This window comes from Gorilla gorilla, chromosome 11 (assembly GCF_029281585.2).
Source record: "Gorilla gorilla gorilla isolate KB3781 chromosome 11, NHGRI_mGorGor1-v2.1_pri, whole genome shotgun sequence".
NCBI classification, from domain to species: domain Eukaryota; kingdom Metazoa; phylum Chordata; class Mammalia; order Primates; family Hominidae; genus Gorilla; species Gorilla gorilla.
Genome location: NC_073235.2, coordinates 35,066,505 through 35,082,825, shown reverse-complemented (window position 1 = coordinate 35,082,825; position 16,321 = coordinate 35,066,505). Strand labels below are relative to the sequence as shown.

Below are 16,321 nucleotides of genomic sequence, written 5' to 3'. Positions count from 1 at the left end.
CTCTTCTTGTTGAATTGATCCCTTTACCATTATGTAATGGCCTTCTTTGTCTCTTTTGATCTTTGTTGCTTTAAAGTCTGTTTTATCTGAGAGTAGGATTGTAACCACTGCCTTTTTTTGTTTTCCATTTGCTTGGTAGATATTCCTCCATCCCTCTATTTTGAGCCTATATGTGTCTCTGCATGTTGAGATGGGTTTCCTGAACACAGCACACTGATGGGTCTTGACTCTTTATCCAATTTGCAAGTCTGTGTCTTTTAATTGGAGTATTTAGCCCATTTACATTTAAGGTTAATATCGTTATATGTGAATTTGATCTTGTCATTATGATGTTAGCTGGTGATTTTGCTCGTTAGTTGATGCAGTTTCTTCCTAGCCTTGATGGTCTTTACAATTTGGCATGTTTTTGCAGCGTCTGGTACAAGTTGTTCCTTTCCATGTTTAGTGCTTCCTTCAGGAGCTCTTTTAGGGCAGGCTGGTGGTGACAAAATCTCTCAGCATTTGCTTGTCTGTAAAGAATTTTATTTCTCCTTCACTTATGAAGCTTAGTTTGACTGGATATGAAATTCTGGGTTGAAAATTCTTTTCTTTAAGAATGTTGAATATGTGCCCCCACTCTCTTCTGGCTTGTGGAGTTTCTGCCAAGAGATCAGCTGTTAGTCTGATGGGCTTCAGTTTGTGGGTAACCCGACCCTTCTCTCTGGCTGCCCTTAACATTTTTTCCTTCATTTCAACTTTGGTGACTCTGACAATTATGTGTCTTGGAGTTGCTCTTCTCAAGGAGTATCTTTGTGGCATTCTCTGTATTTCCTGAATTTGAATGTTGGCCTGCCTTGCTAGATTGGGGAAGTTCTCCTGGATAATATCCTGCAGAGTGTTTTCCAACTTGGTTCCATTCTCCCTGTCACTTTCAGGTACACCAATCAGACGTAGATTTAGTCTTTTCACATAGTCCCATATTTCTTGAAGGCTTTGTTCATTTCTTTTTATTCTTTTTTCTCTAAACTTCTCTTCTCTCTTCATTTCATTCATTTCATCTTCCATCGCTGATACCCTTTCTTCCAGTTGATCTCATCAGCTACTGAGGCTTGTGCATTTGTCACATCGTTCTCATGCCATGGTTTTCAGCTCCATCAGGTCCTTTAAGGACTTCTCTGCATTGGTTATTCTAGTTAGCCATAAGTCTAATTTTTTTTTAAGGTTTTTAACTTCTTTGCCATTGGTTCAAACTTCCTCCTTTAGCTCAGAGTAGGTTGATCTTCTGAAGCCTTCTTCTCTCAACTTGTCAAAGTCATTCTCTGTTCAGCTTTGTTCCATTGCTGGTGAGGAGCTGCGTTCCTTTGGAGGAGGAGAGACGCTCTGATTTTTAGAGTTTCCGGTTTTTCTGCTCTGTTTTTTCCCCATCTTTGTGGTTTTATCTACCTTTGGTCTTTGATGATGGTGACGTACAGATGGGGTTTTGGTGTGGATGTCCTTTCTGTTTGTTAGCTTTCCTTCTAACAGTCAGGACCCTCAGCTGCAGGTCTGTTGGAGTTTGCTGGAGGTCCACTCCAGACCGTGTTTGCCTGGGTATCAGCAGCGGTGGCTGCAGAACAGTGGATATTGGTGAACCGCAAATGCTGCTGCCTGATCGTTCCTGTGGAAGTTTTGTCTCAGGAGTACTCGGCCGTGTGAGTTGTCAGTCCGCCCCTACTGGGGGATGCCTCCCAGTTAGGCTACTCAGTGGTCAGGGACCCACTTGTGGAGGCAGTCTGCCCGTTCTCAGATCTCAAGCTGCACGCTGGGAGAACCACCACTCTTTTCAAAGCTGTCAGACAGCGACATTTAAGTCTGCAGAGGTTACTGCTGCCTTTTGTTTGTCTGTGCCCTGCCCCCAGAGGTGGAACCTACAGAGGCAGGCAGGCCTCCTTGAGCTGTGGTGGGCTCCACCCAGTTCGAGCTTCCTGGCTGCTTTGTTTACCTATTCAAGCCTCGGCAATGGCGGGCGCCCCTCCCCCAGCCTCGCTGCCGCCTTGCAGTTTGATCTCAGACTGCTGTGCTAGCAATGAGCAAAGCTATGTGTGCATAGGACCCTCCGAGCCATGTGTGGGATATAATCTCCTGGTGTGCTGTTTGTTAAGCCTGTTGGAAAAGCACAGTATTAGGGTGGGAGTGACTCAATTTTCCTGGTGCCGTCTGTCACCCCTTTCTTTGACTAGGAAAGGGAATTCCCTGACCCCTTGTGCTTCCTGGGTGAGGCCTGCTTCAGCTCACGCATGGTGCACTGCACCCACTGTCCTGCACTCCCCAGTGAGATGAACCCAGTACCTCAGTTGGAAATGCAGAAATCACCTCTCTTCTGCATCGCTCATGCTGGGAGCTTTAGACTGGAGCTGTTCCTATTCGGTCATCTTGGCTCCACCCCCAGGATTGATTTGACATGATTCTATGTTTAGAAAACCCTATTGTCTCAGCCCAAAAACTCCTTAAGCTGATAAAAAACTTCAGCAAAGTTTCAGAATATAAAATCAATGGGCAAAAATCACAAGCATTCCTATACACCAACAATAGACAAGCAGAGAACCAAATCATGAATGACCTTTGATTCACAATTACTACAAAGAGAACAGAATACCTAGGAATACAGCCTATAAGGAATGTGAAGGACCTCTTCAAGGAGAACTGCAAACCACTGTTCAAGAAAATCAGTGCATGGAAATGGAAAAACAATGCAAAACATTCCATCCTTGTAGATAGCAAGAATCAATATTGTGAAAATGGCCATATTGCCCAAAGTAATTTAGAGATTCCATGCTCTTCCCATCAAACTACCATTGACATTCTTCACAGAATTAGAAAAAACTATTTTAAATTTCACATGGAACCATAAAAGACCCTGTATAGCCAAGACAATCCTAAGCAAAAAGAACAAAGTTGGAGGCATCATGCTACCTGGGTTCAAACTATACCACAAGGCTATAGCAACCAGAACAGCACGGTACTTGTACCAAAAAAGACATATAGACAAATGGAACAGAGCAGAGAACTCAGAAATAACACCACACATCCACAACCATCTGATCTTCAACAAACCTGACAAAAACAAGCAATGGAGAAAGGATTCCCCATTTAATAAGTGGTACTGGGAAAACTCACTAGCCATGTGAAGAAAACTGATACTGAATCCCTTCCTTAAATCTTATACAAAAATTAACTCAAGATGGATTAAAGACTTAAATGTAAAACCCAAAACCATAAAAACCCTAGAAGAAAACCTAGGCAATGCCATTCAGGACACAGCCATGGGCAAAGACTTCATGATTAAAACACCAAAAGCAATGGTAACAAAAGTCAAAATAGACAAATGGGATCTAATTAAACTAAAGAGCTTCTGCACAGCAAAACAAAACAAAACAAAACAAAACAAAACTATCATCAGAGTGAAGAAAAGTTTTGCAATCTACTCATCTGACAAAGGTTTAATATCTAGAATCTACAGGGAACTTAAACCAACTTACAAGAAAAAAAAAAAACAACCCCATAAAAAGTGGGAGTAGGATATGAACAGACAGTTCTCAAAAGAAGACATTTATGTAACCAACAAACATACGAAAAAAGCTCAACGTCACTGATCATTAGAGAAATGCAAATCAAAACCACAATGAGATACCATCTCACAGCAGTCAGAATGGTGATTATTAAAAAGTCAAGAAACAATAGATGCTGGCAAGGCTGTGGAGAAATTGGAATGCTTTTACACTTTTGGTAGGAATGTAAATTAGTTCAAGCATTGTGGAAGACAGTGTGGCAATTCTTCAAAGATCTAGAACTAGAAACACCATTTGACCCAGCCATCCCATTACTGGGTATATACCCAAATGAATGTAAATCATTCTACTATAAAGATACATGCACACATATGTTTACTGCCGCACTATTTACAATAGCAAAGACAAGGAACCAACCCAAATGCCCATCAGTGATAGACTGGATAAAGAAAATGTGGTACATATACACCATGGAATACTATGTAGCCATAGAAAAGAATGAGAATATGTCCTTTACAGGGACATGGATGAAGGTGGAAGCCATCATCCTCAGCAAACTAACACAGGAATAGAAAACCAAACATAGCACGTTCTAACTCCTAAGGGGGAGTTGAACAATGAGAACACATGGACACAGAGACTCACCAGGGCCTGACGGTGGGTGGGGAGTAAGGGGAAGGAGAGCATTAGGACAAATACCTAATCCATGTGGGGCTTAAAACCTAGATGACGGGTTGATAGGAGCAGCAAACCACCATGGCACATGTATACTTAGGTAACAAACCTGCACATTCTGCACATGTATCCCACAACTTAAAGTAAAATAAAAATTTAAAAAACAAAGTAGGTAGAATTAATTTTTGAAAAAGGGTCTAGCACATTATTTGAACACCCTCTATTAGTCACCTTATGGGTTAAAGCATAAAGTACATTTGCTAAAGTGCAAATGGTATCTAAAAATATAAAACCTGCTACCTATACATTTATTAATACTGGAGCACAGTTAATATAGGAGCTTAGGAGCTATCAGGGCCCTGAGAAAATGGGACATTTTCCCTACACACCAGGGACATGGAAAGGCAGCAGAGGAAGTCCCAGAGTATGCAGGTGCTCTGGGAGATGGGCAGTGTGGGGTATTAAGCCCAGCAGGATGGTGCAACCATCCAGTAAGGCCCAGAAGATGCCTGCAGGCAACACTAAGCCCACCTTTCCTGTAAGCTCATGCTGAGCTGTGTTTCTCACATTAAGAAAAACATACTTCTGAATTAAGTAAAAGATCCCACTAGGGTTTGGCTGCAGGTTGAGCTGAGCCCTGCCTGCACTTTAAAGATACTGGGGCTGGCCTTCCCCAGGTAGGAGAAAACCATTTGCCTGGGAGCCTACAGGAAGAAAAACTTGGTGGGAGGCAGGATTGACTGGAAGGCAGTCCCTCCCTGCTGCAGCTTCTACAGGTCTGCAATCCTTATGGCTAAAACTCTTGGGGTCAAATATCTCTAGGAATTCAAAATTTCCCAGATTTTAGTAATGTGATACAGTGCGTCTACCGCATGCTAAAAACATCTCCAATAAGGTCTGGGGAAGTGTCCTGTCATTACACACACATATTTCTGCAGCAAAGGCATGGATTTTCACACTCAGGAGGATGAATACCATAAATAGCCTCACATCAGGTTGGTCCAGGTTTTGCCGCCAAGTATGTTATAGTAAATATCCCATTTTCAGAAATTTTGGGGTCTGGGATCACAGACCTTTTTGCTCACATTTGGTCCGTTTTCCTAGAAAAGCCACTTGTCATGATGTCACGAAGGAGGTTGCTTCCAAGACACATGTGAGATGTTCCATGTCCACTTTCATGGAGCATTTATCTCAGGCACTCAGGGAATGCTCCCCCACCCCCTTTTTTGGGCCCCAGCAGCTCTCCCCATCTAGCTGCTGCTCAAGCAATGAATAAACAACACGAAGGGACATGTCTTCCTTGTCACACACGTGACCTTTGCCTATAACTGGCCTTGGAGATCATGTCTGGAACATATTTGTGCCTCCACTACCAGCTAGTCCTGTGCCTGGCACACAGTGAGCACTTGCTGTATGTCTGACAGCCAAAGGGAAGTCCCATTCCTCCACCTTGTAGTAAGACAGGCAGAAACGATCACAGTGTTTGTAACCCTACCCACTCCTCAGTCAACCTTATTGAGTCATGATTGTGGGAAAGCATCAAACTGAGTTCTGCGTAGCATAAAAGGTGAATCAGGCAGGGATTCACTCTGTCCTCAGGCAGCTCAGATATGTGCATGCATCACCGCAAATGATGACAAAAGTCAGGGAGCATTAGCAAACATAAAGGATCCCTTACCTAGAATTACTTATAAAATCCCTCGCATGATCATCCCTTACAGCCGTCATACATTTTCTCTCAAGCCTGCAAAGAAGACATTATTATCCCCATTTCACAGATGAGGGCATTGAGTCTGTCAAGGATCCCACACTCAGTCGATGGCCAAGCTGAGCCTTCAGCCTCGTGCTCTGAATCAATCCTGTGCTCCAAAGGCAGAGATTTGAAAGTTATCCCAGCTCAAGGTGACAGTGGGGAGGGCTGGGGGAGTTTAAGAGAAGTGGGAAAGAAAACCCACGGGCTTCATGGGAGGTGTGGCATTTCAACTGGTGCTTGAAGAGTTAGTAGGATTTGAGTGAACTCTCAAATTCCAGGGGCAGCTGATGGGTAGGGGGACATTCCAGTCAGGGGTCCCACACAGACAAATGTAGGGAGGCAGTACGGCACCAGTTTCCACTGGAAATTCCCATGGTCCTGTCAGGCTTGAGTATGGGCTGTATAAAGCGATTCGCAGAGGAAAATGACTGAAGCATGAATTCAAGGAGGGGAAAGAAGACTTTACTTGTAATAACTTCACTAGAAAATAATAAAATAAATGTGACAACACAGTAACGTGATAGTGTGACTTCTGAGTACATGTAATACTACTATTCTCTGTGCTTCCTATATCTTTAAAATTTATTTTTTTAAAAATTCAGACAGTGGGTACTAGATTTTGGAGGCTGTGGTGTTCCAAGATAGACTTTGGATTTATTCTCTGGGTGTCTTGTAAAGGGACTGTTTCGTTTGGGAGAGACCCAATTATAGCTGTATTTTGGGACAAAGATGCTGACAGCATCATGTAGCAGCAGACTTGGGCAGACACTAGGCCCACCTCCAAGTGTCACTCAATAGAGAAAATGAGAGACACAGAGAAAAGCTGATCAATGGCAAAGTGCAGGATGTTGCTTGTCCCCACTCCTGGCAATCTTGACATCAGAGACAGCTAGATGGGAGGAGGGGAGCCCTCACTCTCTGCAGAGCAATGTCACCACCACTGCTAGGTGGGAAGGAGGGCACAGGTGTCCTGAGCTTACAGATGAGGAATCTAATGCTGACAGGTAGGTGGGTGACCCATGCTTAACATGTCCAGGTAAAGCTTCCTCCCATGAAGGATGGATTGTGAAGAAAGTGCAGATTGAACTGAATAATTACCAGGGAAACTCAAGGCCCTCTTGGTTCCCTCTTCACAGGTGTTCTGGCTGCTCTATCAGATCTCACAGATCCCACACATGGCCACAGCAGTGGCCACTGTGACTGAGATGACAGCTTTCCCTACAATGGTGGTTCTCAAACTTAAGCATGCATCAGAATCAACAAGAGTGCTGGTTAAAATATAGATTCCTGGGCTCCACTCCATTTCTGATTCAGCAGGTCTGGGTTGAGGCCCAATAATTTGCATTTCTCAAAAGTTCCTGGGTGATGCTGATACTGCCTGTCTGGGATCACATTTTGAGAATTGCTGCTCTGAAAGTTCTGAGCATGGTCCAAACTCTTCCCCCAGGTTCTGAGCACTCAACACACGCCTCATTTAATCTTGAGAGCTTGTTCGTGGAGGTTCTAGCAGGGGAGCACGGCTACTCATATACCCTTGACCAAAGACCATTTCTCCTGTTGGGGAAGGTCATCCTCTTCAGCGGAGCGTGCAGCTTCAGAAGGGATGCACATGGAGCAGAGGGAGGAAGGGGACACCCGTCTAGCCAGCCAGATCAGTCAAATCAACCCTGGCAATCAGTGGGGTGACAGATGTTGCAACCACATCACCCTCATATCCTTGTTTAATCTTTAAAAAGCACTGAAAAGCAGCTCCCAATTCACAGAGGAAGAAACCAAAGATCAAAGATGCTAACTAAATTGCCCAAAGTCACACGAGCAGTGGATGGCAGGGCTGGGATTGGACTCCTTTTTTTTTTCTACATTACTTTTTCCCAAAAACTGGACCTCAATGATGGGCAATAGAATTTTCACAGGTCTAAGCTGAACGGATGAACAAAACAAGGACAGTGTGAGTTTTTCATCTGTTAGCCATCAGAATTCAATTTAATGGATTGTTCACTGTTTTCTGAGATAGTCCCACTTATATTTTAGGGAGTTAAAATGCTTTTATGAAACGATGGTGACAAAAGATGGTCTTTTTTATTTTACTTTTCTCCTTTTTTAATGTTCTTAGTTCTTAATGTTTAACAGGTGAATACCTAACTTCAGTCTTTTCTCTTTTAAAAAAGTAATGTCTGGTTTGTGAAATTCCTGGCCACAGGAATTCTTGGCAGGCTGCCTCCAGCACCTACAGACATTTGCATTTTACAGAGTAAAGATGGCTCGGAGTGATTTGTTACGTAAGTTGGTGGTGGCAGAGCCACCTGCAGCAGGCTCTTCAGAGGGTTGTGCCCTGTATGGGGTAGGCCTCGTCCCCCAGGGCTTCCAGTAGCCACATGCACATGCCAAGGGGAGGCATACATTGTTGTGGCAGCTTCCAGGCAGTTTTCAGGCATTAAGGAAGGTCCACATCAATGCAGTTCCTGCTATTTGCATTTATATCTATTCTCAGCAGGTTGCTGGAGTCAACAGAATTGGAATGGTTTCCCCACATGGAGGCTCCTGAGTCAGAGAGAGGGAAGGAGGCTCTGCTTCCTGGCCCAGATGTCATATAAATACATGGCAGCTTCTACTCAGACAAGAAGGCTGTGCTCTGCAAGGGCTAAGCAGGTAGGCTCCATGCTCACACTACCCAGGGCCAAATTATCGGCCCAATCTTGCTGTCCCCCATATTGGGCTTGTAACTCTAAAGCAGCTACTCAATCTCTCTTCCTGGCTTACTTCCCTCCTCCATGAAATCAGGATAATAATCCCTGCTTCATAAATGGTAATTGTAAAGATTAAATGTGTTAACATCTTTAAAGCAACTAAGAACAATGCCTATCACAGAGAATACATTTGGCTTTTGGCTTTTGTTATTGTTCAGTTCTTCCCAATCAGTCATTAATTGATGATTAAGTGAAATCCTGCATCTATTGATGTCTACCATTCTCTCAAGGGGGCTGTAGGGAGGCAGAGATGGATAGGATAAAGTCCCTTCCCTCCAGAATCTCCAGTAGACAAATAAATGAGCGATCATTTTAGAGGAAAAATTATGATTTTGAAAGCACAAGTAGGTTAACATAGGAGCCCAGAGAGGGCATTTCCCCTCAAGAAGGGGATGTGTGTGCTGATCATTTATATGACAACGTGGGGCTGACCAGAAGGCTAAGGACAGCCTTTGACAGATAGGGACTCCAAATCCCCCAGCCGGCGGGGCCACAGGGAAGGATCTAGAAGTAGAAGAGCTTGCCTCCATGCTACAGTTTAAGTCGCATTTACACAGCAACTATTGATTTAGCACAAAGGGAAGGGGAGGAAAAGCCATAAATACTCCCAACTCAAATTATAAAATGAAATGACTGAACAATTTAAGCAGCTCTTTAATGTTCACAATTATTGGAGGGGTTGGGGGAAGAAGAACACTTTGTTCCACTAAGGACATACACAGAAAAGGAAACCCAATCAAATGAATGAAGACACAGTACATTAAAAATGGAAATGAAGAACTGGAGAGCAAAACAATGGAATTCTGCCAGTTTTCTTTTATTGCTATACAAATTGCTAATCAGTATCCAGTGTCATCTTGGCTAATTTGTTTAATAAGGGGGGAAAAAGAAAAAGAACAAGATTCCAGAGATGGAGGAGAGGCAGCCAGTCTGGTGAAATTGGTTGTATGCCAAATACCAGAGATACCTTACCTCTTTGAGAGATGCTTCCAAATATCCCTCTGGGGGATGGAGCCGAGGATTTTCATTCTGGATCTGAAGGCCTGGAGCTGTGGGAGCCCCCATCCTTGTGGTGTGAGTCAGAGGTGAAACAGGCAGGACAGAATCAGAGAAAAGAGGCTCCTCCTCTCACAGAGCATATGTTCTAGGGTCAGACACCACAAGCCAACAAACAAGTAAACAAGGTAAATTCAGAGAGTGTTAATGCCAGGAAAAAATAAATTCAAACTCTCAGGAAGATGTTGGAAAGTCAGGGTGTTAATGCCGGTTGCCCGCCCAGTATCTATTTGTTCTTTCGCTATTCACAGAACTTCAAGTTTGTTGGGGCAATGTCTCTCAGGCTCCTTTACAGCTAGCAGTGCCCACGTGACTGAGGCACAAGCAGAGGCCACTGGGTAGCTGTCCAGGAAATAGATTCGGTAGCTTGTCCTTTTGCCTTGGACCCTTCATCTTTCTCCCTTGTTCCCATTGGAAAGGCGAAGTCATCCTGTGACCATGAGGACGAAGCCCATGTGCTAAGACAATGAGGCAAAGGGGTAAACACTGTGCTGGCCCTGAACAGCCCATTTCCAGGCTTCTTGTTAGATGGGTAAGAAATAACCCCCAATCTTGTTTTTAAGTCACTGTTCTTTGAATTTTCTTCTACTTACAACTGCAATTCTAACTGACACAGATCCCTGTCTCTGACCCCTTCCTCTGCATTTCTTCCCTTAGAAACTGCAGGAATACAGAAACATGCAGTTGAGGTTGGGCTGGAAGAGCCTTGGTCCAGGTAAACCTGATTCTCCCACTCTCTGCTAAAAATGCTTCAATGACTCTCATCACCATCAAGATGGACATTAAACTCCTGACTGCTCAGGCATCCTCCCTCTACCCACTCCCTTCAAAACACTGCATTGCTGGTGGGGTCCCAAGACCTCATCTAACTGAACCAAAGCAATACACTTTCATCACCATGCCTGGCAGGCAGTGAGACCTCTGAGGACCCTACTGCAGGCATTGGGCTGAAGACTTAGTCTCATCATCAGTTCCCTCTTGTAGGGGAATGAGTACCCAGGCTGATCTCAGGAGCTGAATGAGAGGTGATGCCTCATCTTCCAACAGAGAGGAAAGGCAGTTCCCCAAACCCCAGAAACCACTGCATCATGGGCCTGGCCAGCCCACCAGCAGACATCTACTGAGTACCTACTAAGCATCAGGCACTGAGCTTGGCATGAAGGATTCAAAAATGAAAGGCAAGGTGTTATGCAGATGGCAGATGGTTACACAAATAGGCATTATGATTGATGTGCATATATTTGATGCAAGTATCATAGCAGTATCAAAGGCATTTGCCTTGCTTGGAGTGGAGTGGGGGAAGCTTCCTGGAGGAGGTAAAGGCTGACTTATGACTTATAAAGAAAGTAAATTAAAATTTGGTGGGGAAGAAGCCAAAAGAGGGGAGGAAAGGATTGATTACAGGAATGTGGGTCAGAGTTGTAGGAATATAAATTATAAGTCAGAAAAAGGAAAGAAGAGAGGAAGGGAAGAGAAGGAAATCGAGAGAAGCCAGATCACAGGACAGCTTGTAGGCTACTGTTAAGAAATGCATGGTCTCTAATCCAAGGGCAATGGGGAGCCACCGAAGTGCTTTTAGCAGTGAGTGATGGGGTCCCATTTGCATTTTAGACAGAGCTCTCTGACAGCTGGGTAGAGGATGAACTTGAGGAGGACAGGGCTGGAAACAGAAAGACCAGTCAGGAATCTGATAGCTACATATTTACTTTGAGAGGAAAGAGGGTGGAAATAGCAATGATGAGATTGTGCCAGGCTGAAGCTTATCAGAGTGTCATCAGAGGGCCTTGTGTGCTGGCAAGAAGCCTAGTTTGTAGCTGCATCCATTGGAGTGGTAATCTCAGTGGCTGTTCTTCCTCATGTACTCCCCCATGCCCCTACCCTGGGCATCCCATTTCATTAGTGTATAAGGGTCTCCAAGTGATGAGAACCCCGAGCTCCAGACTCTCATTACACATCTCCTACTTTTCAGTAATCAAGTTCAGTGAGTCCTTGCATTACGCCTCAGAATACCTATTAAGCACTTACAATATTAAACAATTAAAATATTCTCCTAGATTTAAGTATGCACTTTCCTCAGGAACATTGCCAAAGAGATGAAACACTCAATGGCTTCTAATTCCCCAAACATGTATTTGACAATATGCTTCATGCCCTATTTGATGTCAAAGCAATAGCACTAGTGGGAAGTCAGGCTTCAGAAAAATATGCATTTTTTATGTCAACAAATAATAATAATAATAAACAACCTTCTTTTTTTATGAGGCCACAATTGGTGAAGCTCTGATAATGGGGAAAAAGGATATTTATGAGGATCTATTCTGCCTTTATTAGTGTGGGAGGTGGATGGTGATAGGGACCATAAGCCAATTCACAGAGATTGTAAATTTGCCAATGACTTGCAAGACTCACAGTAAAGATGAAAATGTAGTATCTTCTCCTGCTTATAGGTTGTGCATGTTCTTTATCATCATTGAGCAACCAAAGCCTGTGCTCACCTTGCCTCAACCTACAAACTCCAAAGAGGGAAATGCAGCTTTGTTATGAATGAAGAAATTCAGTCTAGACCCATCCTGTCCCATGTGGAAGCCACCAGTCCCTTGTGGCTATTGTTCATTTGAAAGGAGGCTTGAGTACTGGAGATGTACCATAAATGTAAAATACACACTGGATTTTGAAGACTTACTACAAAACAGAAAGAATGAAAATTATTGCATTAATATTTTTATGTTGTTTACACATTGAAATAATAGTTTGGATACATTGCATTGAGTTAAATAAAATATATTAAAGTTAATGTCACCTATTTCTTTTTCACTTTTTAAAATGTGGCTACTAGAAAACTTTATATTATGTATGTGGCTTGCATTATATTTATATCAGCAGTTTAGACCATAAAATTCACTCAAAAGCACTGTCAAGGCTCAGTTAACAGAGGAAGCCCATCTCTGTGGACCTCTAACAACTCATTAAATGTTGCTGCACCAGGGAACGGAGCTGTCACAGAGCCCATGAACAGGGGCGGATGAGACAACCCTCAAGGCCCCTCACCACCAGACCTCAAACACACATTACTCGCAGTGCATAGACATTCATCAAGTTGGAGAAAATAAAATTCAAGAACAATTTTTATAGTGAGCTGATTTTGCTGTTGCTCATGAGTAGCTGTGAGCTAAATTAATTTGAGCTTGATTGTCCTCTAATTGGAGAGGGACATAAATCCAGCTGAATGTGCTATTATGGATAACACCTTGATCCTTCACAATCTCATGCATCTGTCTTTACAACACTCTGCACAGAGGGGAAACCCTAGCTTTCAATAATTATAATAAAATTATGATTATTGACCAAGAACATTATAATGGATGGTATAATGTGCTAGGTCATAACATATTTTTCTCAGTAAAGACATTGACCAAGTCTTCACTGAGCTAATATGTTAAAGCCTTATTATGACTCAGGAAATTACAGATTGTTATTAAAGTGAAGAATATAAGCCACTTGTTATGCCAATACATTTATAGTGCAATGATAATTAACCATTCCCCCCAAACATAGCAAAAAAGGAAAAAAAGCCCCTATGGGAATGTCAACGGTTTCAATATACCCACATATGTTTCTGACTTTCTTTATCTAAGCTTCACCCATAATAGGTGTTCAGTAGGTACTTGTTCAAAGATAAAGACATAAATGTAGAAAAAGCAGTGAAACAGATGCTTGTTTCCGATTTTCCATCTTTCCAAGAATTCTGGCAAGAGGTAACCATTCCTGAATTTTACCAATTCTTTCAACGGTTAAAAACATTTACTTATAAAACTGAATACTTTGTATAGGTAAAAACTGTTCACAAATTTGGCGATCAATAACATAATTTACCATGAGAAGTAGCATGCTGTATCCATATCTAAGCAGTTCCTTTGAGCTGAGTCATTCTCCCTTTCCTCCCTTATAACTGGAGGGCAATGGTTCAGATGAGCTAGATTTGGCTAAAATGAGAAAGATCAGATTCTATTATCAAATCAATTTTGCCATGATCAAGGGAGAGCTCTAGTCACATGCTTCGCAGGGCACTAGATAGAGGAAATTCAACCAGAATGCTCCCCTGACTTGAGGGACTTAAACTACAACCTTGGCAAGAGTAATATATTTCCAGGCACAACCATTTTCAAGAGCTAGTGAAAAGTTTTCCTCCTGTTTCTTCCTCCTTTCCTTCCCCCAACTAACCTCTCCCAAAATGGTAACTATTTTTATTAGGGTCCTGTATACTCTTTCATAGTTTGTTTATATGACCCATGTAAATATATAAAATATTCTTATTTTTCCTCTCTTTTTTGACACAGAAGTAGCCTAATACACACACATACACAACCCTAAACACACACACGGAGTGACTTTGCCTTTTGCATTTAGTACCTTGAGAACTTCTTCATACCAATACCTGAAGAGTGTCCGCTTTTTTTAAAAAAAATGTGCATTTTATTATACAGTTAGTTAATTAGCCAGGACCCTACAGATGGACATTGGTGTTATTTTTAATCATTTGCTATTACAAAAATTTAGAGACTTCTAAATGAGCACTGGTATCACCAATATGAAATAATCTTTCTTCTCCATTCCTTTCTCTTTCCTTTACTTCTCTTCCTCCCTCTCATTCATCCTCCCTCTTGCCCTTTCTTTCATTCATTCATTCCACAAACATTCCTCAAATGCCCACCTGTGCTAGGTGCTGCACTAGGTATCCCAGTGAGTGTTAAGGTTCTATTATGTTGGCCCATCACAGGCCAGTGGAAGAAGAAAGAGAGTTCCAGCTGTAAGCAGGGAGCAAATCACCCATGACCCAGCTTGGCTTTACCTAGGAGGTAACTGTAGGTACAAATGGGAGAATACATTTCCTGAAGGTTATCAGAGTGTGGCCGGCTGAAAAATACAGAGAAAAATACAGAGAACTTCTGAACTAACAGGCCTCAGGTGAGCCCCCACTGACATTGTATGTTCTTTGCTTTATGCTGAGAGATATTAAGAATAGGAAATGTCAGCTATCTGCACGCCATCCCCCAAGACACCCTCTATCATTTTTGGCACTTCCCTGTCCTGTATTGAACACCCAAGGCCACCTCCTGAGGTGAACCACCAGCCTAGAGTGCATATTCCATATTGTGGACCATTCCATCTCATTCTAGGAATCTTGCTGCTCCCAATGTCTGAGCAGGGTCTGCTCCTCATTCCTAGAGACCTGTTGTCTGATGAGAAGCTCTGAATTAGCCAGAGAACATGCCACCTTCCTCAGAGGCACCCCCTCAGCTCTGACAAGGTATACATCTCACTATGAAAGCCAGTAAAGAATGGCCAAGGACGCTGAGAATTTCCCTCCCTCAAAAGCCTGGCGAGCAAGAGGTGGGCACAGACATCAGCCTTCACGGGCTTGCCAGGACCCAGAAAGTAGAAACAAAGGACAGAGGAGAAAAAGTAAGATCTTTTCGTCACTCACTGCAAGGCTGATGGCTGGGTCTCCTATAACAGCAGACAGAGTAACAGGAGAAAATAATACAAATTTACTTCATATAAATTTTACATGACCTGGGAGGCTTCAGAAATGAAGACCCAAAGACCTAGGGAAAACCACGTATTTTTATGGACAGTCATGCAGAAATACAATCAGAGGACAAAAGGTTATGACTTAATGATAATAAACAGGGAGGAACTTAGCAAGCCCTGTTTAGTCTGATTCTTCTTGGCTTCTGTGTGACATTCCTTCCCTCTAGGTATATAGCAGGATACCTGTTGTATGAAAGTCTTCAGGGAGAAAGGAGGGAGGTCAGAGAGTGACATTCTTAGGTTTTATTAGTTGCTTTAAGGAAGAAAGGGCGAGGGGAATTCTAGTCTCTATGACCCACTTCAGGAGAGAAGAAGCAGGAAGAAGATCAGAGTGACCTTATTGCTTCTGTGATCTTCTTAATTTCCTTCACCTTAAAATATTCAGTATGCCAAGGTACCATATTTGGGGATATTGCATTCTGATACCTGACAAACATCACATGTGGGACAGGTGTCTGGGGAGGACCAGTGGGAAGGAGTCAGCAGTCACTCAATATCTAATAAATATTTATTTATTGAATGTATACTATTCTCCAGGCCCTGTTTTAGCTGCAGGGGATACAGTGGTGAAAAAGACAATGTCCCAGTCCTTGGAAACCTTGGTTGGATAAATGGTCAGTCAATAACTAAGAGATCTGCTCAGCGTCAGCTGGTCAGCAGCTTGCATTTGCTTACCCACTGTCCACAGGTTGTCACTAGAAGGAGCCTTAGGCTGGAAGGGGCCTTAGCGATGTGGTGGAAACCTTGGCAGAACGCCACCTACTGCTGGTGACTTGAAGTCACATGGCAGGTTAACGTCAAAGTAACCAGAACTGGCCCCTGCCACCAATAAATGAATGATCTGGGTGGGGACAATGGTCATCACAATTGTAGCTACTAGTTACGGAACTTGAGGTTTGTTTTGTTTTGTTGGAAATATATTACTGTGTTTTTCACTGTGCATTTCCTCGAAATAATTGTCTTCCATGTCA

General features: G+C 42.8%; 1 protein-coding gene and 1 long non-coding RNA gene across 2 annotated transcripts in view; both read right to left on the bottom strand.

Annotated features, from left to right (window-relative positions):
• GPR39 (G protein-coupled receptor 39) overlaps positions 1 to 16,321 on the bottom strand; it is a 231,598-nt gene that overhangs the window by 113,035 nt on the left and 102,242 nt on the right. The window lies entirely within an intron of this gene.
• On the bottom strand, positions 12,191 to 16,164 carry LOC129532056 (uncharacterized). The gene is made up of 4 exons (XR_008677651.2): positions 16,026 to 16,164; positions 14,470 to 14,672; positions 13,632 to 13,741; positions 12,191 to 12,440 (listed from the first exon to the last, which is right to left on the bottom strand). It is a non-coding gene; the product is annotated as an uncharacterized lncRNA (long non-coding RNA).